The 4,782-nt window shown below is 42.7% G+C and overlaps 1 long non-coding RNA gene across 1 annotated transcript; it reads right to left on the bottom strand.

The window, feature by feature from the left end:
* Window positions 1–273: 273 nt before the first annotated feature.
* On the bottom strand, window positions 274–3,833 carry LOC115460343. The gene is made up of 3 exons (XR_003940466.1): window positions 3,653–3,833; window positions 3,082–3,388; window positions 274–357 (listed from the first exon to the last, which is right to left on the bottom strand). It is a non-coding gene; the product is annotated as an uncharacterized LOC115460343 (long non-coding RNA).
* Between the last annotated feature and the right edge of the window lie 949 nt (window positions 3,834–4,782).

Here is a 4,782-nt window from a genome sequence, read left to right as displayed (position 1 = left end):
GAGGTTGCAATGCCCTTGTCCCACCCAAAACATGCCCAGACCATGCCCCCTTGCCTAGTTTTATAAAATGGGGACATAAACGTTTATACAAGATAAATACTTAAGAGCCAGTTTATGCACTTATCAAATGTAAATAGGGTTTGTAAAATGAAGGCCAAAAGAAATACTGCCATTTCACTATAGACAGAGCCAATAATGGACTGGTTGTTTTATTTGCTGAAGTTAATACATCACATAATACTCGCGCATTGTCAGCTGTCATCCTGCCAGACATGAATCCATTTTGTTCCAGATGAATAATAGCTTCTAGGACTTTTTATAAGCTCATGGCCAGCACTTCAGAATACAATTTTCAGTCTGTATTGATTAAAGACACAGGCCAATAGTTAGTCACCTCAGTGGAATCCTTACACAGTGTCTCTAAAACTATGGCCCTTCCTTCTGTGAAAGAGCCCCCAATTAATCCTTGCACCATTAAATTTTGATATATGATCTGCAATTTAGAGGCTAATGATTCTGAGAATGCCTAGTAGACTTCTACTGGAATCCTATTGAGACCTGGAGTTTTCCCTTCAGGCAAATCTTTCATTCTTTCAATGTTCTTTTCTACTGTAATCAGTAACCCCAACTGTCTCTCTATGTTGTCGTTATGGTGGAGTAATCTAATTTATTAAAAAAGCCCTCAAAGTCATCTGAGGATAGTTCTCGGGAGTGCAAATCCTGATTAAAGCTCTAAAATTGATTCAGTACTTCCTGTCTTTCAAGGCCTTTTTGCACCTTCCCTAGTTGTAATGCATTGCATGTGATTTTTGGTTTTCTTATCTTTTAGATACTGAGTTAACACAGGGGTGTGCTGGTAAATTGTTAACAAGGGGCTCTCTCTTGCCAGCAAAGTAAAAGAGAATTCAGGAGGGGCCCAAGCCCACATTTTGGGATCCATTTGTTAAAGTAGCCATGGAGAACCGGCTCCCAAAATTCTTAAAAACTTAACAAACGGCTCTCGAGAGCCTGTGAAAGCCTGCTCCAGCACACCACTGCGACATGACCTAACTTGCTTGAGTCTTCACAATTTCTTGCTTTATTTGAGAATATCATGACCACAGTTAACAGCCAATTATTGGTTTAAATTGATGTTAATTGGACTTAATTGGCACCAATTGGCAATTGTGATGCACAACTGACTTTAGTCACTATTCTAGAAGCTGTTCTCACAATTTCTGTTGTATGCAACTTCTAAGGGGCAGGGCTGGCTCAAGGGACTATGGCGCCCTGAGACAACGTTTGGTTTGCTCCCTCCCATTGGTGCCCCCCCCATTGGCACACCTCCTACTCAGGCTATCCTCTTCCCCGGCCTACCTTTCAAAGACAATTTCCCCCTCCTGAATACTGACAACATTTCACCTAATGCTATCCGCATTGGCTTCCGCGTCTTCTCTCTGTCCTGCCCCTGTAGAAACAGGAAGTTATGTCAAAGGAGGGGCTGGGGCATGGCAGAAGGAAGACGCCGGGATGCTGATGCAGGTAGCATTAGGTGAAAGACCATCTGTGTTTGGGAGGGGAAAAGTGCCTTTAAAGGTAGACGGGGGAAGGTGGCCTGAAACAGAAAGAGGAAGGGGGATGCCGGTTCTTCTTTTTTTTTTTTCTGCACACACAATGCTGCCAGGTAACCTCTGGGCCAGCTTAACCTATACGGCCAGTGACATCACAGGCTCAAGCGTTTGGTGCCCTTTATCTCCGGCACCATGGGCCAGAGCTTCACCTGGTCCATATGTTAAGCCGGCCGTGGTCAGGTGCGTGCTTATGAGTTATGTGCAGGCTAAAAAAATATTAGGGGTTATATACCTAATTGCCAACAGTTAAGTGCAAAACTGTAAATTTATACTAGTATTCTATAATGACAGTTTCATACAGAACTGCTGTTATAGAATTTGCATTCAGTGCACCTTATCCTGGTGCCTAGATTTTGGCATGATTTATTGAATGTCTTTTCATAATCAAATTTCTGTAAAAGACAAAGTCAGCAAAATCAGGTACCTGATCATCATCCCGGGCAGGGCACAGAATAGATAGGACAGCAAGCATCATGGAGTAGGATGGGATCAAATGGCACATGCAGGAATAGTAGCGCAGATAGCAGCTAATTGAAGATCACAACTAGGAAGAGAAGAGGAAGCCAAGAGGAGGGGAGGTGGTAGAGGTAAGTCAAGGCCTTGAGAGTGGAGAGGACTAGGCTGTAGATCAAGGCTTTTGAGGGTAGAAGTAGGCTGCTTAAGGCACCTATTACAGGTAAGGATGTTTGATTACTCCATCAGAAATTTGTAAGCATCCATGCATGCTCCCTGCATTTACCGCACAAGCTTTGTACTTACTACACCTTATTCTTTGCAGTTAAGGTGCAGTAAGTGTCAAAACTTGCCACAGTTTAATAAAAAGGCCAGGAATCTCAGGCCAGGAAATAGTGAGACCAAGTGGCCAGGGCTTAGGATGCAAGGGTACCAGATCCCAGAGAGAGCTGCCATGTGCGAGACTCCTAGCTGAGAATTGTCACTGCAATGCCAAGGATGGAAGGAAAGGGTGAGAGAACTGAGGGTTAAAAATAAGGGGGGGGGGGGAAATACTCCAGCCAGGGGCATCATAGCCCCAATAGAAACCAGTAACAAATTGGACTAGAAGTACAGGAAAGGCATAGGAAATTACTGGGCTTGAGAAAAGAAGCCATATTTAGATTTATTATTTTCTTCTAGTCCGCTCTTATCCAGAGCGGATTGCAATAAGACATCCATAAAAACATTCAGCAAATGTTTCTTTTGTGTCCTGTAAAACTCGTTATGTATTCTAAAGCATTCTGAAGCAAGAAAAGCAGGAAACCACCTCTAAGAGAAACCAAAGGCAGCAAAAAAAAAGTCGAGAAGACAACAAAGTTAATTCTTGCTGTGGCGTACTGTTGAGACTCCGTTGCTCATTGGGGGGTTTTTTGAGCTTTGTTTTTTTCCCTACACTACTCTGTGAGCTGCGTTCATCTGCATTTATATATGATACTTGCTCCAGGATTATATGTTAGTACCAATATCCAACACTTACCACTGTTTCTACGTCCCCTGAGGCAGGTAGGTTTATCTTACCGAAACACTGTCCCGTGTCGGTTCCATACTGGTGCCAATAAAGGTTTTCTCCTGGATAGCTACCTGTGTGGGATCTTCTTGTTGCATATACTCCCAGAGCTGTTACTTTTATCATCTTCTCTACTTTTTATTGCTGTCTAAAGCATTCTAATAGCACTTGGCAACATGTCTTTCATTCACACCATACATAACCTGGAATTTCTTTCACAATATCATGTGCACGTTGGCCACTCTACACAGAACTCTGATTTACTGTGCATGTCAACCTGGAGCAGTGAGAGAGAGAGAGAGCAAGTACAAAAAAATATCAGGCACCTGTTTCATTTCAGAAAGTAAATACAAATCGGAATGGAAAGTAGGCAGGAGGTGGTCTTTACAGCCTTGTTTGCTCTGTCAACTAAAATTCTTTGAAATGTTTTATTATTACTGCCCTATTTGCTGAGGCCCAGATTCAAGACTTTTATATGTCTCCATGTGAGAATGGATAGATTTATGCAGGAACAAACAGAACAGACTGGGACAGCACTCACCAGGTATCCAGACAAATAACACCTATAGCCACAGTTCAATAGAATTAAGCCGGGAGTATACAGAAATTATCCCTCTGTATGATTTTTGTTATAAGTACTTCTGGCACAAGTCTATTGGCTGGGACAAAGATTCGGTTATTTACTCCATAGCAGAGGAAATGGCTGGCACGGCCATGGTCCCTTACTGTTTGTTTCCATCTGCAGAGGGAGTAACAAGCTGCAGTTTCCCTCCTGTGCATTTCAGCACCACAGTAAGATGGTTATCATCTGGGCTGTAACTGTTGTTGCAATAGTTACGCTGTGTGAGTCATGTGCCAGCAAAGTTGATTCAGGCTTTTCTAACATGTGATGTCCCACTAATCCTGTAGAGCATAGATGACTAGAAAATCTGAATAAGATCCAAGAGGCCCATGGCTGGTGCTTCCATTAGGTGAACAAGGTTGTCACCTAGATTGCTGAGATTCTGAGGGCGACAAAAGACAGCAAGTAGGTATTTTAAAATCCCTCCTTCCCAGATGCCATAACCAAGCGCTTATCCTGGCAGGAATAGCACAGGTTCCTCTTTGGCGCAAAATCTGTCTCGTGTTATGAATTGTAAGATCTCATAACCTTGTGGCTACAGGGCTGGCCCTGCCACTAGGAGTCTGCCAACGGCAACAGTATTGGGTTTTTTTTTTTTGGGGGGGGGGCTTGTATAGTGGCTCCCACACTGTAGAACAGCATAAGAATATAAGAGTTGCTATACTGGTTAAGTCTGAAGGTCCATCTAGCCCAGTATCCTGTTTCCAACAATGGATAATTCAAGTCATAAGGACCTGGAAGAATCCCAAAGTAGCAAGACTCTATTCTACTTAACCCCAGGAACAAGCAGTGGCTTTCCCCAGGTTTACCTTAATAGCAGTGTATGGCCTTTTCCTCCAGGAACGTTTCCAAATCTTTTTAAACCCAGCTTTTAGCAAAACCTCTAGCAATGAGTTCCAGAGATTAACTCTTCATTGAGTGAAAAAATATTTTCTCCTACTTGTTTTGAAAGTATTACCATGTATATCCCCCAGTTTTTGTACTTTTTGAAAGAATAAACAATTGATTCATGTCAACCCATTGTACTCCACTCAGGATTTTGTACTCCG

The sequence above is a fragment of the Microcaecilia unicolor genome, chromosome 1, assembly GCF_901765095.1.
Source record: "Microcaecilia unicolor chromosome 1, aMicUni1.1, whole genome shotgun sequence".
Taxonomy (NCBI): domain Eukaryota; kingdom Metazoa; phylum Chordata; class Amphibia; order Gymnophiona; family Siphonopidae; genus Microcaecilia; species Microcaecilia unicolor.
Note: the sequence above shows the minus strand (reverse complement) of the source record. Positions and strands in the feature narration are given on the sequence as shown.